Source organism: Symsagittifera roscoffensis, chromosome 2, assembly GCF_963678635.1.
Source record: "Symsagittifera roscoffensis chromosome 2, txSymRosc1.1, whole genome shotgun sequence".
Lineage (NCBI taxonomy): Eukaryota > Metazoa > Xenacoelomorpha > Acoela > Convolutidae > Symsagittifera > Symsagittifera roscoffensis.
This window is the reverse complement of record NC_087063.1, coordinates 61,296,894-61,324,212: the sequence shown is the minus strand read 5'-3', so window position 1 is coordinate 61,324,212 and position 27,319 is coordinate 61,296,894. Positions and strand designations below refer to the sequence as shown.

Genomic DNA, 27,319 nt, shown 5'->3' with positions numbered 1-27,319 from the left:
ATGTGAAAAATGCAATTTATGCAGACTTCGAATTTTTAGCAGTAAGCCTTCCGGATTGATGATTATTAAGAATTAAGAACGTTATTGGTACGATTGGCCAAACGGTGAGGGCTAGAATATTCTGGTATTTTAAAGTTTCAAAAATTCGAATTATGACGTCATATTTCTGAGAAACGTCAGAAACGGCCATTTTGACTAAAACGAGAGAGAAAAACAGAACAACGTTAGCGGCGCTAACAACGACTACGAAATTGAGGTTGAAAAACGACAACGAGTTACAGAGTAACAGAAGAACACTCTGAGTTGCAACTATTGTGCTGCTACAATAGTTGCAAGGCCGTTGCGAGCAACGGTGAAGGGTGAAAGACGGCCTTCCGGATTAAGAGGAAATCAGGATTAACGAGCTTGATCCAGCGGATTCATCAATCCGGAAGGGTAAAGGAACTGAAACTTTTATCCTGTTACATAAACTTTTAGCTTCCTGTCATGTCCTGACTTGAATTTAATTGATATCTAGATTCATTTTGATAAGGATGAGAAGCTAGGAGTTGGGGGAAAGGGTTGATCCATCTTCGATGGAGATGATGATTTTTATCTACTGAACAAAAACAATAGTAATATAATAAATAGTAGTAGCCCTGTTTTTAGGAGTGACCTCGTGGTCTGGGGATACTGAGACCCAGCCATGAGCTCACTATTTCTGCATGTAATCTAGTTAATTTGAGTGTTTTGACCGAAGCCGAAAGCAGTAACGTTTTTGTCGACCCGATGTTAGAAAAGACCACCAAAAAGTACTGGCTTGGTAGAGACGGTGAAAAGCATGCAAAGCTCTGTTTAGACGCTAGCCAGTCGTCTTAAGACTTAGTTTTGTTTTCCGTCAATATGTATCTTCCGGGCGAATGTTACATGTATGTTTTTATGGCGCTCCTGGGTGTTATTTTTTTTTAACATCATGACCGGCAGAACCGTTAACGAGCACTCCGCGCCGAGCGGATGCTCACATTAACGTCCTTAATAGGCCTAAACCGCCGGGGCGGAAGGGTAGTTCGGAACGCGGAAGCCTTCCGGATTACCGCGAATAGCTTTTTAACTTAGTTAAGACCGAAAATTCACGAATCAGGAAGGGTGGGGGGATTGGCCATTCCCTCGTATCCTGAGAGGTTTGTGACCAAAAACACTTAAAGATATAAATAAAACCAAACAAAAAGTAGTATAGTACCTAAGAAAAACGAAAAAACATGAAAAATAACCAAAAAAAACAAAAACAGTAAAAAAGTAAAAAATCAGTAGAAATCATCCCCCCAGACAAGATGTGATCCGACCCCCCCGTTTGTTGTTGATAGATATATTGCTATTACAGGCATTTATATCAGTCAGGATCGTTACAATCAGTTTTGTAGCCCGTTTGTGAGGCTTGTACTGTAGGGTTATTTGAGCATTTAAGCAAGTTAATGATAAATTGCGCTCAATCCGGAAGAATCAGCTGATTTGCGCTCAATTCGGAAAGGTCTTGGGAGGAGACTGATCCGGCAAGCAGTACAAGGAGCAACAAGAAGAGGCTCAACGACAACAACAATCGACTGTTGGGTATCGTTAACAAGTTTTGTATCCCTTTTGGTACAAAAATTAAGATGCGAATATCTGAGTTAAGCACCTTAATTCGGATATTAAACGAACCCGGAGGGGTATAGTATTACTAATATCATTACTTATATAGCCGATATTAATAGTCTTATATCGTTTTTCGGTCAAAAACAACGAAAACAGACCGGTTTTTAGGCTCAAAATAGCAATATTTTGATCCCCCCACAAATCGCGATTTTTGAGATATCGATATTTTTTGAAACGGAAAAAAGCGCTAAGTTAGTGTGTTACATCGTAACTTCACTACCATAATAGATAGAGCCGGTTAAGTTAAGTTCGAAAGCGGTTGGAACTATTTTGTTACCGAAAACCGAAATTTCGTGACTTTTGAGAAAACGAAACATTATAAATTAAGAAAATTTTTTGAAATTTTTGAGTTACGACAGTAAGAATAGTTGTTCGGACAACGTCCACTAGTGAATCTACAAGTTTTAAAACCCGCTACCCGAAAGCCTTCCGGGTTGCAGAAAAATCGGACATAACGTGTTTGATTTGGTGGATTCATCAATCCGGAGGGGTACAGGTAGCATAGTTTTTCGCAAATTTTTTCTACAAAAGCGTTTTAGATCGGGTCTTTTGCATGGAACTAGAAGAGTATAGGCCTTTTGAGCTCGGATCAATAATTTTTAGGTCGAAAGGACCAGATTTGCGGAAAAAGTTGGGCGGAACCTATAATAGAGAAAATTTTTGAGTTTAGAAAAAAGACGTTTTGGTTAATAACTTTGGAACTACTGAGCGTATTGAGTTGATCTTGGTACCAATAGATCAGAAATTAGCTGAGCTTACTGATAGCGACAGAAATTTTTCGGAAAAGTAAGCGTGAAGATTTTTTGAGATTGTTTTTAGCAAATTCCTCAATTTGGAAGGGTACACCCTTCACGTTTTACAAAATTTTTTTAGAAGAGCCCTTATACCCCTACCAAAAGGTAATAGCGGTTGAATAAAGTAACTTTAGGCCATTCTAGACGAAAAGGGAGGGCTAAAGGCACAGCAAAAGCTTAATCGAGCCGAAGTTAGGCGAGTAATAAGACCCTTCACCGTTAGTGTGAATTGTCAAGCAGGAGGCTTAACTTCAATCCGGAAGGGTCTAGGAAGGTAGTACATACCCTTCCCAGTTAATTGAAAGAGCATAATTGCATCGGAGAACGTATCCGGAGGGGTATAGGTTGAAAGAAGGAAATCTCCGAAAAGCTACTTTTACAAAACCGGAGGGCTCCCAATCCGGAGGGGTCAAAGTTGTTTCAAGTTAGGAGGGGTCCGAATCCGGAGGGGTCTTATAGTTGCTAATTCAGAGGGGTCCAAATCCGGAGGGGTCTAGATTTTGTTAGTCCGGAAGGGTCCTATTTGTGCCACTCCGGAGGGGCATTATTTTATTAGGGACTTAGGTAGACGAAAGAAAGACTAAAAAGTGAGAGGTATTAGGTTATTAACACACAGGCTAGGTATCAGTGACTGCACTGGTAACTTGCCTTTCAATAAGAACCAGATTAATACAAAACAGGTCCGAACTCGGATATTCGCGACACTAAGTCTAAATTAAAAAGAGCGTGATTCATTGGTGTGGATTGTAACATAATACGTTTTTGGGAAAAGTGACTGCCCTGAGGATTTTAGTAGGTCTAGCTCGGGCAGTCCGAAGGCAGATAGGTAACACAGTACTCGGTGGGTGCAATAGACGCCCACTTGAGAAAAATACTGCCTTCAAAGTTTTGTCTGTTTGGTGCAGCACCGAACAGGGAAAGCTTTTTCTTTAAAAGACAGGTTCGACTATTGTACTGCGACCAACTAAGAGTACAAGACACATACGTTTTTTTAATAAAGACATTCATATTGTGTCAATATATAATTTTTGTTTTTGATTTTAAATCAACGTAAGCTGTGCTTGATTGGGTAGTGAATACACTATTTTTTAAATTGACTGATAACATCATATTGTGCTAATTTCCAAATCTTTGGACCGATAATCGGTTAGTGTGAATAAATTTTATACAAACTGTACTCTGATAACATACAGGGATTCGTGGTCACTATATAATAGAATCTTGTGAAATTTATTGTGTTGTGTCATCATTATTGTTAATAAAACTATAAGGTCTCTAGCAATCGAGTTAAGAGTATAGGCATTAGAAAGTGACAAATAGAGAATGAGTCTAGACAAGTCAAGGATACCAAAACGAGGTAATAGCTCTAGGAAATTCATACCTGAAAAGCAAAGAAAAACGATGACAGATCCTTTTGTGGATTGGATCAAGCGATCCCGGTCTGATAAAGGGGGGACGGTTTCAGGCAGAATGGTTGAAACGAGAAGTCAGAAGACCTCGGAAGAGCGAACAGAACTGTTAGAAGTGGAGGTCAATACGGACCATACCATGAATGACAACCAGGAAGTAAATGGACTGGAAGGGAGAGGCAGAAGGCTGGCGAGTGAATCTACCCCGGTAGAACAAGGCCATGATTTTGCCACTTCTACCGGGACATTGGATCGAGAAGAGATGTCGGAACTGTCCGACATCTCAACTGAAGTAGCGGCAACTAGAAGATCTCCGACAGACAATACTATGATGGCAAGCGGAACTGGGAAACAAACAACGTCATCATCGTTCTCAGAAAGAATGAAGAACACCTTCGGAAACATCTTTCCATTCAGCATGGGAGGAGGAGCAGGAAACGACGGTGAGTACCAGGAGGAAGAGGAGGAAGAGGCGCAAGGGGACTTTGGATCTCAAGTCAGCCTCAATAGTTCGATCCAGGAGAGTGAGGCACACGTCGGAAGAGAGACTGGAACCATGGACAAATTTGGTGTAGTGACAACGATAAGCAAAGAGGCAAACACACCGGGCCAGTCAAAAGACTTCGCGATTAGGACAAGTTCGGAGCCACAACCTGGAGAGAGTAGAACCAGAGGGCTAGGCAACGCGTTAATGGATCCTGAAATAAATAATGAAAAGACGTTGAAGCAGAGAGTCAAGGCCCGGATCTCGACAAGCACGAAGTTACCTGGGACCGACAGGGTTACACCATCACTAGTGACGCCACTCGTGGAAAACGGGGCAGCACTAGAGGAAGTCTTAAACAACATAGTGGACAGTTTAGGAGAACAAAACGAGCAAATGTCAATAAGGCTGAGTGAACTAGAAAGAGCAGTTCACATTGAAAGAGAAAGTCTGCGGGAAGAAATAAACCGCAACAGACAAGAAGTTGGCAGGAGCGAAAAACGCTTGAAAGAGAGAACGGACGAACATATGACGAGGAACTTGTCGCGAATGACAAGAGAGGCGGAACAGAGGGAGTTACGCTTAAGAGCCGACATGGAGAAGTTAAAAATTCAGCAAGAGCAGTCTCTTGGGACTCTTGACACAAAGATAGACGCGATGATGGAGAGGCGAACTCAGGCTATCATGGATAGGTTGGACGGGCTACTAAGCAGCAAGAGTGGACCAAAAGAAGGAGAGCCGAACTCGGGAGGTCCCAGCAGGGAACCGAGGGTGAACTTCAATGAACATCAAAGGAGGAATATGTATGGATCCACTAGAGGCAGGGGCAGTTCATCAGGTCATGCCACAAGGGGTAATGGAGCATGGGGCCCGAACAGTAGAGCAAGTTCAACGGGGAACAGACAAACCTCTAACGAACGACCAACGCAAGGAACACATGCGACTGGGAGAAGTGATTCCGGCAACAGGGGGCATGCAAGCCCGAGGAGGAGTCATGTGTGCCAAGCGGGAAACACTCACGGTGGTTCGGATTGCAGGGATGCACCGCATACAGAGCCTTAAACGAGGAGTGAGGACACTCAAGCGGGACACTCAAGGGATGCTACGGCTATGGCCACAACATTTGAACCCCTAAACAGGTCTTTGGAGACATTCCTGACGAGGTTATCTAGAACCAATGAACGCAGTGAGAAGTCCAGAAGAGTCTTTAAGAAACCGAGATGCTACAAAGATGAATCTGATGGCTGTATTGATACCTGGATAGAGGTAATGAAGTTGCATTTCGAGGAAGAGGACTTGTCGGAGAGACAGCAATGCAGTGCGCTCACCAGCAACTTGGAAGGGACAGCCCTGAACTGTGTCATGGCCAAGAAGCAATACCAACGAGACACTGCTGAGAAAATCTTCGAAATCTTGTTAAACTGTTTCGGATCAGGGGTGCAGGGGCACCAGGCGATGATGCGCTTCGAGAAACGGAGGCAACGAGAAGATCAAACCATAAACAAGTTTCTCGATGATTTGGAAATGCTGAGAAGACACAGCCAACCGGATGAGTCAAACCGAAGGATGAACCTGGCCGTAGCCTCAAAATTCATCGATGGTGTGAAAAATGATGAACTTCGTACGATGCTAGCAACGCATTATACACCTCTATCAACTAATGCGCCAACACCGGAGGAGTTGAGGCTCAAATTAAAAGAGTATCTTTTGTTAAAACCTCCTTCGAGATCTGGGTATTACAAGAACAATTGTGGCAATTTTAACAACTGACCAGCAAACCAAGGGATCAATTGGTACAAACCGAGGGATGATATGGACAAGAGACGTTCTTGTGCTAATTGCAGTTCAACGGACCATCATGTGTCAGCATGCCCAGCTTACAAACAAGGCATGAAAGCAATAGGCTTTAGCCTCGAGGACGAAGATGCGTCAGAATTGGACCATGAGGATTTCATGAGAGGAGTAATAGCAAAATTCGGCCCGAGGTGTTTCTTTTGCAACTTGGAAGGTCATTTTAAATCAGATTGTCCGCGATTCTGGGATGCAGTGGCAGACATCAAGCATCCAAGACATGAAGAGGCTTTGTCAGGAGTGAAAGCCAGCAAGGCTCGACTTTTGAGTGAAGCGGAGGCACGCAGAAAGGATAAACCTCAAGAGCTGGCGGCAAAGAAAATGCAAGCGGTAACAGGGGAGACAAGTGAGCCGGAACCAGCAACTGCGGCTGAGGACTTCAAGATCGATTATAAGGCAGCCGCAAGGGATGCTCTAAATAGAGTACAACAGGAATTGGTGACGAAAGAGATCGAAAAAAAAGTGAAACTTGAACTGGAAATTGAGAAGCTTCAGGAGCAATTGAATACCTTCGAAGCAACGGAGTTCGAAGAGACGAAAACACCAAGCAGTTTAGATATGAAACTTAAAGTGATCTCCGGTAAAAAGTTCGGCATGGTGCCGCAAGGAAATAAGATACAGTCGATAATCTCAGTGGCTGGACACCAGGTAATAAGAAATCTGAGTGAACCATCCGAGTTCACTTTAATGCATTTGGACACATATGCAGATTATCTGAGGCAGGTGGAGCCACGCACCGAGTCGAGAGCTGTGCGAGCACTACTAACGACGGGTGGCACTCGCATGAAGATACTTCATGGACGCTACCTGGAGGTCTATGGGCCGTATCAAATAATGCTGAACGTGGATGGAATCAGTATCTACACCAGGACTTATATAACAACAGATGATGACCAAATGGGGCAGATCTATTTGGGTGAAGAGGAACTCAAAGTCCGCAGGATAGGCCATGACGCCATGATGGAACAAGACGCGGTACACATTGGATATGAAGCAGATGTGAGAGCACATCTGCTCGACACCAACGGAACAAAAATCAGAGTCACAGGGCTTCTGGACACAGGAGCGGTGGTGAGTGTGATGCCGTTAAAAACTTGGGAAAGAATGGGCTTCACGCGGGAAGATCTGATTCCTACGAATCTCCGACTGGCTGCCGCAAATCGAGGAGCTATCTAAGTAGCCGGAAGAACACCGATAACGGTCCTTCACATGGGAGGACGAGATCTTTGGATGAGCTTCCTGGTGGTAGAGAATCTGGACGACGCTGACCAATTCATCTTGGGCAGAGATTTTGTCAGGAATTTCGACGTGATGATTGACTTGAACAACGGTCTGATACGGATTAGAAACCCGGACCGAAAGTATGTTAAGAGACCAATTAATAGGATAATAACAGACGAAAATAAGGTACCAGTTTTTTTGGATAGAAAAGTAAAATTACAACCAGGACAAGCTGTAGTAGCAATTTTTAGAATGAGAAATTTAAATTCGTTAAGTGATAGTAAACAGGTTTGCTTAGTACCGAATCCAAATAGAGTTCGGTGATTTTAGGCCGGAGCTTCTCGGTAACGCGAAACGGACTGTGTGTCAGTGTGTTGTTGAACACACTGGACACCACGGTTTCAATCCAGCGTGGAAAGAAGCTTGGCTACGCTTTGCCGATGAGGACCGACTATGAGGAGACACAAAACTTGAAGAAATATAGTGTGAAAGACTGTCCTTATCATGCCAATAAAGATAAAATTTTAAAGGGGATTAATGAATTAAAATCTATTCATAAATTGCTTTCAATGAAATCCGAAACGGACGACGGCTTATCAAGCTGCTCGAATTTTCCGGAACGCCCCTCGTATTATGAACTAGACGCTGACAAACCGGTTTTGCCAGAGATAGAACATTTAAAAGGGAAAATAGGTGAGGGAGATTTCGAAAAGTTGCGGGACCTCCTAAATCGGAACGCTGATGTATTTTCAAAACATAAGGCGGACATCGATTGCTGTAATTTCGTCGAACACGAAATCGAACTAGAAGAGGGCGCCGTTCCCCATAGGGAAGGCGCAAGGCGAATGACGCCAAATAAATCGGAAGCGTGCCGAGCGGAAATAGAAATGTTACTTGAATACGACATGATAGAACCCTCGAAATCGCCGTGGGCTTGCGGGGTAGTAATGGCGAAAAAGAAAGGGGGCAGCTTAGATTTTGTTGCGACTTTCGTTACTTGAACGCGGTAACGATTAAAGATGCGTACCCGATACCGCGAATAGACGAGAGCCTATCTAAACTTGGTGATGCCAAGTTCTTCACCACATTGGACTTAGGTTCTGCCTTCTGGCAGGTCCCTCTGCGAAAAAAGGACAGAGAGAAAACCAGATTCGCGTGCGAATTGGGGTTGTACCAGTGGAAGAGGATGCCCTTCGGCTTGTGCAATGCAACGGCCACTTTTCAAAGACTGATGGCTCAGGCTTTGACGAGAGTGACCAAGAAGTACGGGAATCTCGTGATGTGTTACGTGGATGACGTGGTCATAGCGACACCGACCCTGGAAGACCACATTGATAGGCTCGATGAGGTCTTTGGATGCATGAAAAGAGCAGGATTAAAGTGCAAACTATCGAAATGTGAAATCCTTAGGGATTCGATAAAGTACCTAGGAAGAATGGTGGATAGGCATGGTGTGAGGCCGGACCCGGAAGCAGTGGAAGCAGTGTTGACATGGAAAGCTCCCAGAACGGAAAAACAGCTCATGAGCTTCCTAGCGTTTGCCAATTACTACCGAGAATTCATTAAAGGATATGCGGACAAGGTGTATCCGATGCAGAAGCTGATGCGCAACAAAGGGAAGAAGTTCCAATGGAACTTTGAGGCACAGGTTGCTTTCGAGAACATAAAGCGGGAACTGTGCGAAGCGCCAGTGCTGGGCATGCCTACAGAAAAGGGCATGTATGTTCTCGACACAGACGCATCGGTGGTGGCCATCTCAGGAATCTTGCATCAAGAGCAAGAATGGAACGGAAGAACAGTTCTCCGTCCCATTGCATACGGCAGCAAGGTCTTGAGTGACACAGAGATGAAATATGGCGCACCAAAAGCAGAAATGTTTGCAGTAGTCACCTTCGTGGAAAAGTACCGTGCATATTTGGGGAGCGCTCCCTTCAAGTTACGCGTGGACAATAGAGCGTTATCCTGGTTGAAAACCTACTCGATGGATCAGAGTTATATTGGTAGATGGATAGTAAGATTGGATGGCTACCATATGATAATCGAACATAGGATGCGTGATAAACACCAGAATGCTGACAGCCTCAGCAAGAAAACTGAGTTCTATGAAAGATTGGAGCAGAAGCAGGCCAATCAGGCGGAAATAAAGGAGGGATTCTCGTTTCTGGACAAAGAAACTTATGAAGCGCTTCCCTTAACGAGATGGTTGGATAAGTCTGGACATCCAATTCCAGGGCACCCTGAGTTACCTGTAGAGAAAGCAGCCGAGATAAAGATCCTGTCCAAGGAGGACCCGGTCCCCTTGGATTTGTTGCTGCGCTCGAACCTGGTCCAGCAAGAACTCTCTCGCATGAATATAAACAGCCTCTCATTATTGGATAAAACGGTGCAAGTCACACCACAAGTGATGCGGATGCTGGGTGGATTGTTAGAAAGAGAAGTGACCAGAGATGACACCGAGTGGACATCAGCAGTGGCATCGCTAACAGTCAGTGAGAAGGTGAAGATCATGCCGTCCAGACGACAGCAGGAAGAGAACGAGAGGGATTGCAGGACAATAGTTCAGCAACTAGTATCCTCAGTACCCCAAGAGATTTTAACCAGTACTTCTTACGGACAGAAAGAACAGGAGAGCAGCAAGCGAAAGAAAACTGTCACCTTTGTGGACCGGGATAAAGAGGGTGAAGTTGTAGAACAAAATCTGCTGCAAGACTATTTGTCCGGGGAGAAGGATGAGGAGAAGAACCAGCGATTACAAGATCAACACCCGGGACCGGAACATTTGTCCGGGGAGTCTGAGATAGACGAGAAAATTCCTGATGAGAAACAGGACCTAGAGAACAAGGTTTTGTCCGGGGAGTTCAGATGGATGCGAAGAAAGCACAGACATGATCTGGAGGAGCGTGCAGTCTCCAGCACAACCTCTTCGACAGATTATAATTCAGGAAGCTCAGGAATGAACACCTATTCAGACAGGAATTCGAGCTCGGGATCAGAACTGTCAGAACTGGCGATACACACGCTACTAGTGAAAACTCGGGCGAGGGACCTGGACAGAGAGGTGTACCAGGATCCTGACAGCGATCGCTACCTTATACCAAGCGAAAGAGTCTTTGACAACGCAGCGGATGACTTGGAGACAATAGCGGTATCGAAACGCTCGATAAGCCTGTTGCCGCAGAGAGCGGTAGTCAGGACTGATCTTCTGCCGTTTGAACAAGAAACACAACCGTTGGCGAAGATTTTGTGTGTTAAGATGGAAGAAGACACAGATCAACCCAACGAGCTGAATAGTCAGATGATGGTCATGAAGACGTACTTGAAGGCGAGATACAGACTCTCGGACCTTCTAAGGGCGCAGAGAAATGATCGCATGACAAGCAACCTGAAAAGGTGGATCGAGAATGGTTCTCCGGATAAAGGGGACCTCGAGGAAGATAGTTATCGCATCCTGAGACAATACTTCATGCAGAAGGAAGGGAGGTTATATTTGAACAAGGACGGGATTGTGGCTTGCAAAAGAAGGGAGGAAGACAGAGTCCTATACAAGTATAACGCGATAGTATTACCGCAACTCTATCAGACAGAATTATTCGACAAAGTATATCAGAGGATCCTGAAGCGCTTTGAGTGGCCTGGGATGAAAAAGGCATGCGAGAAATGGGTAACAGCATGTCTGTCATGCCAACAGGTCAAGGATCCTAGGAAGTTGCAATTTCCTTTTCAATCGATGGAGTCGTCTGAATTCAACGAGGTGGTGCAAATAGATCACCAAAAGATATGCATGACAGACAATGGTTACAATCAGGTGCTGGTCATGATAGATCATTTTACGAAGTATGCAGAGGCCGTGCCCTGCATAACTGCCTCGGCGGAAGAGACATGCGACCACCTGATCAAAACATGGATAGCAAGTCATGGTTGTCCGATGACGTTTCAATCGGATAATGGAACAGCTTTCGTAGGAGAGCTTACGAAGAGCTTATGAGACGCGCACAGGTCGCTCAGGCTCACTCCACGACATACCACCCTCAAACGAATGGCTTAGTGGAAAGACAGAATAGGACGTTAGTGTCGATGCTGAGAGTATATTGTTCCAGGTACATGACCGATTGGGACAGATACCTTCCACAGGTGATGGGGGCATATAACAGCACGCAACACTCCACCACTGGAGTCAGTCCACACATGATGCTAACTGGACACGAAAAGTCTTTACCCTTAACCTTCTTCTACCCAGAATATGAGGGAAAGAAAACGTCCCCACAGGTCTACGTGAGGGATGTGATCAGACGCCAACAGGAGTTGAACGATTTGTGTAGATGAAACACTCAGCAGGCACAGGCAAGGCAGAGAAAAAAATTCGACAAGAAAGCAGCTGGTGCAAAAGCTTACTCGGTGGGAGACTGCGTATGGGTATTTCAGAACGTTATACCACCGAAAGGGACAAAGAAGCTTCTAAAAAAGTGGAGGGGACCTTTCATGATTACAGAGGTGCACCAGGAGGGACGCTTTCATAGACTGAGTACTGGCCGAGCCGCCCACTACGAGAACATCAAGCCACACAATCCATCGACAGAAGACTTACCCACACTGAAAACTTGATAATAAAAAAATTGAGAATAGCAAGAGAAACAGGAGACTTAGAAGCAGAAACAGGCGAAAAACCTAAGAAACCTGACATAGGCAGGGCAGTTGAGTCATATTTTAATTTACCAAATGAATATTCTAGTAACATAATACTAACAGACAGTGATTTCATACTCACAAACAGAACATGTGCGATAGCGATCACCGCACACATGAGTTTTAGGACAGCGCTAGCGGCAGATTTTAAGAGGGAATACAAAAACGTGGAATTCCTTTGGAAGCAAAGACCAGGGATAGGGGGCGTAGCAGCCTTACCTCCGGCGGTGTCGCAGATACCGGGAAAGTACTTATGCTTCTTGGTAACGAGGGCGACAGAGAAGCAGCACGTGGACCCAGAAAATTTAGTCTTGTCTTTGACGAGGCTGAGGGACTTCCTTGTGGAAATGGACGTGAAGGAGCTCTCGCTTCCAGTGTACGATCCAAACAGAGGAAGACTGCATCCTCGGAAATTGTACGCGCTTGTACACGTGATATTCTCTGATACGAACATACAAGTATATCTACATAAGAAATATTACTTAAGTATAGGCTGAGTGATGTGCGAGAGGGTGTTAGGCCAAAGACTAAGCTGTATGTAATATGTGATATGTGTGTTATGTTATGTTATGTTATGTTATGTTATGTGTTAGGTTATTAAGATCGTGGGTAAGTAGGGGTTAGTGACCATGAACAACTAAATGACGATCTTGGGAATAGATCCAAAGTTTGGACGGTCCAATCTTAGGTCGAATTCCAAAATTTTAGAAACCAATTGATTTTAATAAATTTTAGGATAAATATCTTTTATCTGAACTGTCTTTAAGCAAATTTTAACGATATATGTTAAGGTGAAACTGACAAGTGTGACATTCGTGATTTCTTTTCTAGATCCTGATTGATCATTTAAATTACTCACTTGAGTCAGATATCGAATCGAATCAAATCAAACTTGAAAAGAATAGAATGGACAACTTCAACCTGGATGAATTGATGGACCTGGCAGAGGCATATGTGGGACCGATGGTAGATGCGATCTATCGTCGGCTGATCGAACGAGACTTCGCTCTGGAGGACCCAGAGGTGGTCATGTTGCTGACCGCCCTGATCAACATCTTGGGGCACGACAACCGTGGGGACCGCCCACGGAAGTCCTGTTGATGGCAGCATATGGAGAAAGAGGAGTACTAGACCGACCGAACATGAGAGTGATGAGGTGGAGAAACGGGGCTCTCTGAGGGAGTGACTTGGCGAATGAGCCTGGATTGGGAAGTTCTAGGACTTACCAACCAGGTGAGATGCCAATGCCCTCTAAGCCTAAACCTGGGCTGACGAGAATGCATCGGGAGATGAACAGCGAGGCGACCTCGTCTGGTTCACCACTGAGAGCAGCTGTGCCACCAAAAAGGGCGAAAGTAGCTTAAAAGGTTCAGACGAACCAAACCATACAAGATCTGGACGAGATGAACGATCAGCTGAGAAGTACGAAGAAGGAGCTGGACGAGATGATCAAAAGCATGCTCCAGATGGAGGAAGATCGGGACATGTGGAGAAAGTTGTTTGAAGACTGCAACAAAAAGCAGGGTCAAGAGATCGAGCACTTAAGGCAGGAATACAAAGAGCGATCTGAGCAGGTGGCGTTGACAACGGCCGTGGAGAAAGTGATACCTGCAAGGGATATTCCTCGTGGGCAGTCCCCGATGGAGCTCTTGACGCCTCGAGAAATGAGTCAAACAAATGAGAGAGAGCTTCCAGCAGAGACAAATCGAGTAACAATCCCGGATCCTAGTGACACCTTGGGTGATCTCGTCGTAGAACAGACAGTGAGGAAGCTGATAGAGACAGCTGGACGACTGGTCGCTAACAAGAATGCGCCAGGTTCCGGGGTGACTGCACTCTATGGAACGATTGACGATACGGGCAGAGTACGACTCTCCCAGACCGTGATCAGACAAGGGATAAGTAACGTGACACCACTCATGGGGAGCTCGAGAATCCCAGAGAGGAAAGTACGAAAGATGCCAGCGAAGAAAGTGTCTCGCTTAATAGACGTGCAGAAGAATAATCAATTGAAATATAATTTCACGGGAGTTCCGGAGACAGATCCGAGGGCCTGCTTCAATCGAGCTACCTGGAGCCCGGCTGTGAACCTGCAGCAACCACCACTCGGGACATCTCATCTGATATTGGGAGACAGCTTAGTCAGAGTGCTGTCGAATTTGAGGACCTCGTGGGTCACCACGGTGATGGCCTTTGGAGGCGCGACGATAGCCCAATTATATCGGATGGTGGAACTGATGAATCCAGGGAAGATTCCCAATGTGATGATCTTAGTTGGGACGAATGATATCTTCAGAGGTTCAGACGAGCAGGAAGCACTGTGGGAGTCAATGATGGTGTGTTTGTTTACTACTCTCTGGCAGAAGTTCAGTTGCGCGGTACTGACCGTTTGCACGGTGACAATGAACGCGAGAGAGCCATCATGAGTTGAACATGAGTTGAGAGCCATGGATCAGGCCAGACTGACCACGGATGGCATCCACTTCGACAGTATCGAAGGACAAGCTTGGTTGAATCGAGTCTTCCAAGAACGGTTGGATGAGCTGGAAGCAGAACTCTTTGACACAGGAGTGCTGAAGGAAGAGGGAACGGTGAGTGATGCGGTGATTACGACCTTTGTGCCTCCTAGCCTGGAAACACGCTTGGGTACGGTCCCAGCCGTCACGAATTACCGGCAACAAAGCTCCAGCGAACCAGGTCGAAGAACAGACGTACAGGATTGGTTGGGAGAAGCACCGATGAGGAGGACTATTCATCCTAGGAGAAGAATAGGACCTGTCAACCAACCAATCGAAGAGGCAGCAGGCACATCTAGATCGGACACTAGATCGGAGACGACGAGTACCAATCGAGAGGAGAGACCGAGCAGAGGCTCATTGTTGTGGTCGAGATCCATACCGTCTCCCTGGCATATATACAAAGACGAACTAATGAAGCTGGATCTCCAGAGAGTAAGCTTCATCGAAGATGCGAGGAGGATGCTGAATGGAGCGACGCTATCCGTAAACAGATTATACTCAATAACCGGCGTAGACTGGTTGATAGCCGCTAGCATAAATTTCAGCTCCACGACGGCTTTGAGATTTGCTGATTTGGAGGGACTGCCCTCTAACAACACGATGGGACCAGTGAATGCGAGACCGTTGCAAGATGTGAGATTGAACCATGATGAGGGGAATCGTGAAGAGATACCAGGAAGATTCCTGACGGCGAGAGCGCCGATTGGACAACACGTGAAGATATTCAGGCAGCTGACGACACCACCTGGTCATGTGAAGGAGAGAGTGTACCCAAAACTAGTGAACCAAGATGATGATGCCCAGAGATATGGCGGATTGACAGCGATAAAGAAAGATGAGACCATCTTCGCCGCTTATGACAAAGCAGAGATGAGGAAGGCCAAGATCATGGTAGTAGCGAATTCAGAGTTCGTGTACACCTCCAAGTCTTTGTTTTGGCCGGACGTCATAATGTTGGCCGCGGTTGACCTAGACCTATTGCAATCAGTATCTTTGGCTATAGGGGTACAAAGGCAGACAGAAATGAACCCAGTTACGATTGTGTTTGCTGGTATCAATGACCATCTACACAGTAGAGGTTTTCTGAGCAGGCTCAGAGATCCTGCAACAGCAGAAAACGCAGTATGGCCCGCGATAAAAGACATCCTGGAGTCGATGGGTGAAGTGGTGGATGCGACGAAGGAGGGGTCGTTCAAAAAAGTGGCATTGAAAGTAGTATTTGCGTTGTCTCCGGGATATGCACATCTCCCGGATGGACTGAAGTTTGTGTATGCAATGGTAGCCTTACTTTCGGAAGGAAAATATGATGTGATCATATCGGCCCCGAATCGCATGATAGAAATGGAGAACCTGAGGCCACTTAAGGCTGAACTGTCTGCAGTATGGTCAGATATCTCAAACGCGATGAGAGGATTCAAGGACCACGCGCTACACATGTTAGTGTTGGACGAAGTGCTGGGGTTGGAACTGTCCAATTTCAGTCGACAACTCAAACTGAAACCGGGAATAGACGACGACCAACGAGTGATCACGGCAATGTCCAACGACTTATGGTTCCGAGCAATGGAAGTGGCAAGTGAAGACACAAGAAGAAAAAATTCACTAGAGACGAGAGCTCATCTGGAGGCGATGGTTCTGAGAACCAAGCCGGAAGCCAACCAGTGGCTACACCTGAACCCTAGAGTAACGGCATTGGGTGCAGATGCTTTTCAGCAAGGCCCCGTAATAATCACGAAGATACATGCCTACTTGTTGAAGGAGGTGAACTTGGCGGAAAATGCCGGAGAAAAGACCGCTGAGTTTGTGAACAGAATGTGTCAGGTTACTCTGGAAACCTTCTGAACCCAGGAAGTGAAGAGACAGGAGGGATTTGAAAGGACAGACAGCATGCTAGAAGGGTTGGGAGCCGGATGGACCGCGTCCTTCTTGGCAAAAGTTTACCCGAAAGTCTCGCACTATTTGATAAAGGAATTCCTCCAAGCAGTAGTGAGAGTATCGATAGTGGAACTAATAGCCTTGTTCGTGACATTCGGTGCGGAGAGTTTCGTGAAAGGACCGGCGTTACTGCTCACCGATGGAATACAGAACCTGCGGCTAGATGGACTTCTGACATTGATCGCAATTACCCACGGAAACTTGGGAGGACTAATGAAACTGGCACGTTGTCCAGAGCAGATGAAAGAGAGAGTGAGGAACTTGGATATGAAGAAATCCACGGACTCGTGGAACAAAATAAGAGACCTGAGACACACTCTTATCCAATATCTCTTGCAGCAAAATCGCTTTGGAACGGGAGAAGATGAGACGATTGAAAGAGAGGAAGATGTTAGACGACATGTTGGAGGCATGCCGCTATTAACGGATCTGAGCTTGGCTATGAGGACCGATCCCTTGGCGCTGATCAGAGGAGTCACGGAGTTCGTGACAGTGATCTATGGACCAGCGGTCACGTTTGCGTTCCCTGACGTTAAAGTGGAAGCATATAGGAGGTCGGTGCTGCACCTGAACCTCATATCGGCGGTGGACGGTAGTACACTGAACTGGTGTGAGCAGCACACATTGCGGGAGCTCATGAGTGAAGATCTGTTGTTTGCGAAAATATCGGAGCCAGAGATGACAGTCATCAATTTTGACGATCACTTCCGTGACCGGCTGGGAGATGTAGAAAGAGGACACATCGAGGTGTTTCCAAAGCTTTGGAATCTGAGACCCTATGACAAAACGAATGGTGAAATAACCAGAGTGCCTCGTTTCACTGCAGCATATCACAAAGTGAGAGAAGAGACGAAGGACTGGGGCGATTACAAGAAGCTACCGGAGGCAATCCCTGAATTCCCTCTGATAAGAAGGATTTTGCTCGGAGCAGTCTCCGTGGTACAAACTCCTAGGTTGAGAGCATTCGAAACCAATGAAAGGAGAGTAGGGAATTTCTCGGGAACGATGGATCCATACTTCGCGGGGAGAAATGCCGCCGTGTTACAGTACACACGATTTGCATACACGGATCAAGCGACGAGAAGGCGAATAAGCAACGCCGCTACTCCCAAGCCTGGAAGATTTGATGAGGAATGGAAGGGACTAGGCTTAGCTCCGATGAGAATGAGAGGCAGGACAGAATTGCCTGAAGCCTCATTAATCCTGACTAGCGTAAAACAGGAGATGAAATTGGGAGGAGTACTGCAGACGAGAACCTTCCTAGCACCCTTCGGCTGTGAAGAAACCAAAGTGGTCCATGGAGAAGAAGAAGATAAATCGGCCGGTACACTGCTCATACCGAAATTTCAGGAAGAAGCCGACAATGACGAACAAGGACCAGTGAGCCCGAACAAAGATAAGTCAGAAGGAAATGACGGACAGGGTGGAAGTCGTCAAACCGAAGAACCCATGCAACAAGATCAAGCTGGTGGGGAAGACGACAGGGCATCGACAGGAGCAACATCCAGCCTGGATTTTAACATCTTCAGTGATCTTGAGAATAATGCAGATACGTTGGAGGCGACTGAGCCAGCGGATGAAGGCACCTCGACACTGGAGCCTCCATCAGCCTTTATGGAAATGAAACAGAATTTGCCGGAGAGCAGCTCTACTGGCAATTCAAGAAAAAACGACCAGAGAATCCTCATGGAATCACCTCGGAGGAGAAGAATAGAGGCCTCAGCCAGAGTACTTTCTTGGGAACGCTGCCCGAAGAAGAATGGGAAGTACATCACCGAGACCACGAGAGTAGGACGGGATGTAAGCTGGACAGAGTGGCGTTTATGGAAGAAGTCTGGACCGTGATTCAGAGCTATGGGACCCAGTCCATCCTCAAAACAGGTCTCAATCAACCCTTGATGAGAGAAGTACTTGACAAGCTTGATGAGTGTGAAGGGAGATTGAGTGAGTTATTGATCGACTCAGCCACTGATGAGAGTGAAGCGAATCTCCCATCAAGATGACACCGCAGGACGATGAAGGAGAGGTGGTGTACCTGTCAAGAACCAGGAGAGGGACGATGCGATCGAAAATGGTGATAGATAAAATCAATGCGATGAAAATGAAGTTAGGCAGCAGAGTGATGCCGAGGAGAATTGGAAAGACGAAAGTGGATTCAGAAATATTGATGAAAGCTGGTAACTCAGCGAAAAGGAAGCGAGTCGAGGAGGTCATGGATTTGGGGCAAGGTGATTATCAATTGTCTGGCACAGATAGAGTATTAACTGATATAGCGATGGTGCCACCCATTGTCATGGCGGGGATAAAGTCAACCGGTTATAAATCCAAAAGAAGTGACCGCACTCTGACTGGAGCAACTTTAGAAATGGAAATACTCAGCCAATGTGGAGAGAGCAAAATGAGGGACTTCAAGCCATCTCCCATGATTCATGGAAAGGGAAGTGTCGCAGGACAACTAACACCAGTGGAATACAACCGACTAACAGTGTCTGAGACTGTGTCGATAGATGAACCCACCGGTGGATACATGGAGATGTTGGAATACCGAAACTCGGCTAGAGGGTATGTAATGGCCCTGGAAGACGAAAAAGCCATGGAGGGTTATCTGGAAATGATGTTGCAAGGCACCACCCTCAAGCAGAAGGCGTAAGGAACTTTGGCGTCGTCTGACGTACAGGCGGAAACGATCGAGCAGTTAGTGAGCCTTCCATGGAAAGCAGTAGTATTGAGGTATTTCGAAGAAGAAATGAGGACTACGCCAAGAATACATGCTCTCGTTGCAGTACCTTACGTAAGAACAGAGTTACAACTCAGGTTCGCCTGGTGCATGATGGGACTGACTCGAGAAGAATATGATTCAGAAGAAAGGAAGAGATCAAAAGAAGAGGAGGTTTTCCTTATGACGAGTCAGAGGGATCTGATAGTCCAGGAGGGAGCAGCAGTAGCGTGTGCGAAGCGGAGAGACGCTCTCTGTTTCATTCGATTCCTGATAGAGCAGATTTCCGTACCTGCCTTAAACACTTGTGTTAAAATGTTGAGGGAAGGCGATGAGCGAACGAAAGCCTTATTCTTGCTAGCACTGCTGGATATACAGCAAAGTAAACCGATGAGGGTGAACATGAAAGAACCTGAGGAATTGGAACCCATGAAAAAGATAGACGAAATCAGGAGATTCTCAAACAAGGAGCTGAGACTCACTAAAGAATCTATGGGAGCATTGCTGAAATCCAGTGAATACTGTGGACAGATCAAGAAGAAGTCATATAGCTACGTATCCGGGATCATAGGGATAGCGTACAATCCTTTCCTGAGTGAAGACATACGCGATTGCTTCTTTGATTATGAGCAGGCGGTGTTACTAAGATTCTGGACATCCAGAATTGTAACGATTAAGAGCGTTAACAATCCACAGGCCAAATTGGGACTGGTCTTGGAAGAAGAGGTGACTGCACCTTCAGTACCAAAATCCGACAAGAGAGTGGAGTTTGGGTTGGGATTCTCAGATGAATTACTGAGAACGAGCTTGATGGCAGTGTGGGAATTGATGAGGCCATCATGGTGTCCTAGTCCCAACGCTGACTCAATATTACGGGCGACACAATACATACAGAGGGAACTGAATGCAGACTGTAACCTGCGTGACCTCAACATCATATATAATGTGATGATAACAGCCTCTAGGAGCAACGGAGAAGATAAAGTGGAGTTGCCTGGCTGTGGACCAGAAGACTGGGTCAAACCTGGTAGCTGTCTGGCGGAAGTCTGTGGACTGGAGGGTCACGTTTGTGGAGGTCTAGACTGTGTGAAGACCCTGGAGAAACAACACAAGCAATTGACAGTATTGTTTGGAAATGTAGTGATGAAAGCAAGAACGGAAACGGAACTGATAGCAGATTGCCATGGAGGAACCGATGTGAATCTAGTGACTGCACTAGTATTCTACAGCATGTTTGGTTCTTTAGAGTCACTATTGAATCTAGAACAGAAACATGAGATGGTCACAGCCATCAGCGTAGAAGTATTCCCAGGAGTTCTGCAGACTGAGCAGAAGTATATAGGAAAATGGAGGGAAGCAATAGAAACAGAAATGAACATCAGACACAGCGAAACTTATTGTAGACCAACAGGAGCACGATATTTGGTGGGTTAAACGTTGGCTCCAATGTGCAAGAGCAGATATCCTGTACATTTCGTAGCTGTGGACGTGAAGAGTACAAGAACGATTGTGGATCAAGCCTTCTCAGTGCCGAAATGTGTGAGATTGGCGAGAATGTCTGAAAAGTCTTACGATTTACTATGTAAGATGTTCTCAGCAGTCCCAGAGAGAACCAAAGAAGAATTGGAGTCAATACTAGGAAAGAAGTTCATGGGATATGTGAGCGGGAACTTCAGTGACTTTGAGAAACAGAAACAGAAACAGAGAGGATCAACTGTCACAGATTACAATGCAGTAGATGAGAATGATGAAGTCCATCGAGTGATGATGGAAGTGGAACTATTGCTGGAAGCTTCGGGAAAACGTAATTGGAGAAGTATCATGTTGACGTATGACGAGTTTCCTTGCCACTGCTTGCTGCAGACCTGGTGGTATCCCAAGCGTAGTAATCTGATGTTGATCTGGGACTCTGGAGAGCTGCTCTCCATGGGTTTACCAGATTCATCACAGCCCGTAACAATAGTGATAGTGGGAGTTATGATGGCGATACGATGGCTGGAAGCTCATGTGAGAGAAAATAATAGACAGGAGGCGCCGACGAGAGAACAATTGCGGAAATTAGATTGTCTAAAAGATTTAGATCTTTTTGAGACAATGTGCAAAATTCTAAACATTCCGATGGAAGTGAAGAAGATATGGGCAAGAAAACGATTGATGCCATGGTTCAGAGCTAACATGACTGCATGGTTGTACGAGTATGCGAAAAAGCATATGTCGAAGCATGGCAGAGTGTACAGTGAATATCAGCTGGACATTGGGGCAGGAGCTTTCAAGCGAGCTTTCGTGACTCATCGGAATGCAGTGACCACCGCTGTGAAAAGAATTTCCAGGACGAGTGAGCGTAGTGGAAATGAGAAGGCAGAGATGCTGAAAGAAGATTTGGAGAGAAACGTGACGTTGTGTCTCCACAACAGCTTCTGCAGGAACAGAGAATCCAACGTGGATCACTTTCCTTGCTGTAAACAGAGGGTAGAAGAGCAGAAGTGTTGAAGGACGGCTTCCAACAGCGTCAGGATAGCCAACGATGTGCAACAAGACACGGAAACCGAAAGTGCGGAGTCAGTATCACAGGAGGAAGAAATGGAACATTGACGAATGACCGAAAGACAAGATGAAAAAAGAAGCGAAATTAGAAGAATTTAGAAGTTTTAGAACTTCTAAACGACGAAAAAAAGAAGAAAACAAAGGAGTGATGAAGAAAAGTTAAAACTCACAATTGATTTATGTGTGTGAAAAACTCAAGTGAGAAACCAAGCAACCAAGTTGTAATTGAAAACTGAAACATTTAGTTGAGTTTTGAAATTGTTGCATTTATAAATTTGCATTTTGATTTTAGCTGAAGTGGCTTTAGAGACACTTATTATTTATTTAGAAAGGCTTAAGAGAAGAGTATATTTAAATATTCCAGCCTGCATGATTGTTTTTAATCACTTAGGAAGACTGATCACTTTGTGGTGACATGAAAGACTTGAGTAATCTTTTGAAGAGGGAGGTTGTTACATTGTTCTTTCTAACCACAAAGTTTCTTAGTTTTAATATTCCGGGCAATAACAAGCAAGATTTCCGAAGGGAAAAGCGTAGTAGGATAATTTTAGCTTGTTGGTTGGCAGGACTGTCCTGCAAGCCAACACCTTTTAAATCAGAGAGAAAAAGTTTTAATCGGGACATTGACACTGGAAGTCAGAAAATATGTTTTATTTTAGGTCATATCCTCAATGTGCAGATTAATGAAAGAATTTGAAGGCTATAGTGATGTAGTATGATGCCATTTGTAATCTGCAGTGAGTCGATGTGACGTGCATAAAAATAATTTCGTGCATTTTATAAATTCTGTTCGATGACACTGTAACCATTTTACGAACATTGCGTGATTCAATGAGGACATTGACGGGACTGTCCGGGGAGTATGTGACATTCGACCAGAATGTGAAAGATGCAATTTATGCAGATTTCGAATTTTTAGCAGTAAGCCTTCCGGATTGATGATTATTAAGAATTAGGAACGTTATTGGAACGATTGGCCAAACGGTGAGGGCTAGAATATTCTGGTATTTTAAAGTTTCAAAAAATCGAATTATGACGTCATATTTCTGAGAAACGTCAGAAACGGCCATTTTGACTAAAACGAGAGAGAAAAACAGAACAACATTAGCGGCGCTAACAACGACTACGAAATTGAGGTTGAAAAACGACAACTAGTTACAGAGTAACAGAAGAACACTCTGAGTTGCAACTATTGTGCTGCTACAATAGTTGCAAGGCCGTTGCGAGCAACGGTGAAGGGTGAAAGACGGCCTTCCGGATTAAGAGGAAATCAGGATTAACGAGCTTGATCCAGCGGATTCATCAATCCGGAAGGGTAAAGGAACTGAAACTTTTATCCTGTTACATAAACTTTTAGCTTCCTGTCATGTCCTGACTTGAATTTAATTGATATCTAGATTCATTTTGATAAGGATGAGAAGCTAGGAGTTGGGGGAAAGGGTTGATCTATCTTCGATGGAGATGATGATTTTTATCTACTGAACAAAAACAATAGTAATATAATAAATAGTAGTAGCCCTGTTTTTAGGAGTGACCTCGTGGTCTGGGGATACTGAGACCCAGCCATGAGCTCACTATTTCTGCATGTAATCTAGTTAATTTGAGTGTTTTGACCGAAGCCGAAAGCAGTAACGTTTTTGTCGACCCGATGTTAGAAAAGACCACCGAAAAGTACTGGCTTGGTAGAGACGGTGAAAAGCATGCAAAGCTCTGTTTAGACGCTAGCCAGTCGTCTTAAGACTTAGTTTTGTTTTCCGTCGATATGTAACCTCCGGGCGAATGTTACATTTCGTACATATTTTTTCTTGCTGTGTTACTGCTGTAATAGGATCTTGAGATTCCAGTACCAGTGATGTTTCCTTAGACCATTCTAGGTAGCTTTCATGATCGGATGGCAGCTTGATGTTAAGTCCGCCCACTTTAAGGGGTAAGGAAGATATCTCACCGAACTGGGGGTTTAAAGTGTCTTTACCGACTAGGTTAGGTAATAATTGTTCTTTGATATTATTTTCACATATTTCTAAGTTTTCCATAGTGTTAGGCGTTGTCCTGGCAAGAAATGAAAGCTTTTCTTGAACTCTTTTAGTATAGCAGGCATAAACTCTTTGAGGGGAGGTTTTAGCAATTTTGGTTAGTTTTTTCAAAATTTTGATTTGCTCATTCTGTTGAAATTCGAGGAACTTTTTACATTCAGATTCTGTTCCTATAACTGAACCAAGCACTCGGGCTCCTGCCTTTATAGTGATTCCTGTATTTGCGAAAATTTTCTGAGCTTCACAGAGATTTTCATCTTTGACAATGAGTTGGCATTTGGATGCTTTCACGTGGTAGCCAAAAAATTTACCCAGTGATTCAATTTTATCGAGGACGGTTCATAGATTGCTTAATTTACCGACTGCGTTTCCGTCGTCTGCGTACCATTTCCGGGTTACATCGTCTACTGATAAGAGTTTTATGAGGGGTTTTATGGCTAGACCGTACATGGCCAATGCTAGTGGATCCCCCTGGGTTGTCCCTTCTTGAGAGTAGATTGTTTTGTTTTTGTTAACGAATAGTTTAGATGGATTGGAGTAGGAGTTCTTAATCGCTGTTAAAAGGGAAGGGCAGGTATTTTCGATGTTTTTTAATGCCAGCTTTCGGTTCAGCGAGTTGAAAGCGTTTTCGGCACCTATCAGTAAAACAGTTTTGCTGTATTGATCTCTTAGCGTGTGGATCGCATATTCAATGCCACATTTTTGTCCTAGGCAGAGTTGGTAGTTTGAACCGAGGGACATGAGTTCGTTTTTTAGGCATTTAGTTATTGTTCGCCCTATTATCCTACGCATAACTTCTCCTATGCTTATGGGTCTTACCCCTGGATTCTTATCTAAGCGTATTAATCTGCATGCGTTATATGGTTCCATTAGTCCTGGATTTAGTTCTTCTGTGGCCAATTTTTTGGCAATTTTAGCAATTGTTTTTGAAATTTCAACTGATTGTTGCCCGAAGTGTGTTAGAATACGTCTCCATTCATTCGCATCGAGGCCAGATGGTCCATGCGATCCGTGCGTTCTCATGGCTGCCTTCTTGATATGTTGACTGTTTATCTGATCAAATATCGATGGATGGAAATGAATTGTTTCGTTTGAGACTGGTGTAATATAGTTCTCATTAATTGGTTCAGATGGTGGGTGTTTCTCTATGAGAGTCTGTTCAACTGTCTTACCTTGGACAATCTCGTCGAGCGAAAGAACGCCTTTAGATGTGTCTGTTAGTTTTGCAATTGCGCTTGATATTTTTCCAGTGTTCATTAGTTTGTTCAACTTTTGTGCTTCAGTTTCAATTTATCTTCTACTTCCTTTCAACAAGCGCATTTGCAGCGCCTTTTTTTTCGTTATATAGTCCATCCAGGTCTCCGTCTTGCCATTGCTTAAGTCGCCTTGCTATTGTTTTGGATAAAGATCCATCAATTTCGGACTTTGTTTTGCACAGTAATAAGTTTGGAAAAATCATTGCTGCGTGCATTGCGAAGGTATTTTCCTTGTTTTCTATTAGGCTGTTCAAAGTTCTATTGAGGGTTTCAATAAAGTTATAACCAACTTTATTTTTTGACAAGATCATAAAGACCGGTTTCCAGTGGACCACTTCGGTGTATATTTTCCTGGTGGTTTCTATTAGTTCTGGACAGGGGTTTGACCATGGGTCTTGTATTGTTCTGGGTTCTATAGTGGAAGACTCTCCTGAGTTTTGTGAGTATGGGGCAGTGGAAGGGTGAGAGTGCATTTGGGGGAGCGTGGTTGTAGCTAGGGTTGGGGGATTGCATTCATGCTTGTCGTTAGCTGAATGAAATTGGGAGGTGCAGCGATGACAACTGAAATCGTCATAGTGATCACTGCTGCGGGCTAGGCCGCTGCATTTTACATGCATGTAGCCTGAGCATGTGAAGCACCAAACACCTCCGCCTCGCAGGCTGCTTTTACAAATAAGGCAGTGTGTTTGAGTAGCCATTTTATCAAGGACGGCGGTGTCAAGTTAGCGAGAGAATTTATAGATTAAATTTGCAAGAAAATTTGTAAAGAAATCATTACCGTAGAACAAGAAATGGATGCCATCACGGCAGAACATTTGAGGGGTTAGATTTAGATTGAGGTTAGGCGAAACAATAAGTGTATAGGGGTGTACAAATCTATTTATCAAATTAAACAGCACATGATTATGAATATATATTTTGCGGTTTACTTCGGAATTATTACAGTTCTGAATTGTTTTGGGGATGATCAGTGTCTTGGGCTGAAACTTGTTAGTGACGAGGTTAATCAAGTTTTTCCACTGCTGTTCTAATTCTTGTGGATGCAGCCTGTAGTCATTGTATCCAGCAACTATTGTTACTGTATTTAGGCGCTTTGGTCTGTATTGTAAAACTGTTTCAAACAGATCATGAAGTGTTGCGCCGCGGTAGGAGTGAATTGTTGATTTTACTAGAGCTGGTTTGATATATTTGGCCCTTGAAGTCCCGATAACTAGTTTCTGTGAGAACTCAGGGATGCGTCTTGCCTGGAATTGCGGCATCAACCCGAAACACAGACAACTGGGGCTAGAAAAGAAGCTCCTTGGGGTGATTAATGAATACTTTCACATAGGTTTAAAGTTGCTGAGGCAAAGGCGATGAAAAAAAAAAGAAAAAAAAAGAAAGGAGTGGTACAAGCTGACGTCGATTTGGAGGTCGATTCACCAGCTCACTCCTTCTTGCGTCTAGTTACGCCAGGGAAACTTCACTCGCCTACGGCTGGGACGGCGAGATTTAGTAAGATAACCAGAAGAGGAAAGCCCAGCGCGCATATGATATGAAAACACACTAGCGGTAAATTTGAACAAAGAAATCTATTTAATAAGTTTATCACAACAATTAGGCTATTCTCAACAAGTTTCTATTCTCATTAAGATGTAACAGTCGCCTACTTAAGTCACATACGGGGTTAAAGAAAAATAGGCCCTATAACCATGGTAATCAGAAGGTCAAAAGTATCATAGTGACCGAGGTTACAGTCATGAATCCCTTCATCATGTATTCCAGTCAAAATCCTTGGAATTTTTTAGATATGGAAGTGATAATGATAAAAGAAGATGACAAGTGTTTAAGTCCTTTTCAATTAAAATTGATACGGGTTACATTTCTTCAATAAGAACACGCAACTCGACACGAGATAATATAATATACAAGTGTAAGTTATTTTGTCATTTATTGTTCCGAGTACGCAAGCGGCGTTCGCAATTTGTATTGGCAGGGAGATTCTCTGTTTTAAAAAGCTGCCTGCTCTGGGTTCCTCAGTGCATATGCTTAGGTTCCTACAAAAATTGCTCAAAAAAACTTCTGTGCTGGGGCCGGCCGCGCCCTGAATTTCAAAAGCTAGCGGTTGAAAAAGATATCCATCATTTACAAGATCTTTATACAATAAAATACTCTAAATGACGATAAACTATCAATTTACAAATGTTATTTACAATAAATCACA

The 27,319-nt window shown here is 44.4% G+C and overlaps 2 protein-coding genes across 2 annotated transcripts in view; both read right to left on the bottom strand.

The window, feature by feature from the left end:
• The window catches only part of LOC134839564 (flotillin-1-like), a 62,333-nt gene extending 35,619 nt beyond the window's left edge, over window positions 1-26,714 (bottom strand). The window contains exon 1 of the mRNA XM_063855154.1: window positions 26,691-26,714. The gene's annotated coding sequence lies outside the window, so the exon portion shown is untranslated. The remainder of the gene's footprint in view (window positions 1-26,690) is intronic.
• The window catches only part of LOC134839565 (flotillin-1-like), a 108,065-nt gene extending 81,349 nt beyond the window's left edge, over window positions 1-26,716 (bottom strand). Inside the window, exon 1 of the mRNA XM_063855158.1 lies at window positions 26,690-26,716. The gene's annotated coding sequence lies outside the window, so the exon portion shown is untranslated. The remainder of the gene's footprint in view (window positions 1-26,689) is intronic.
• Window positions 26,717-27,319: the final 603 nt, after the last annotated feature.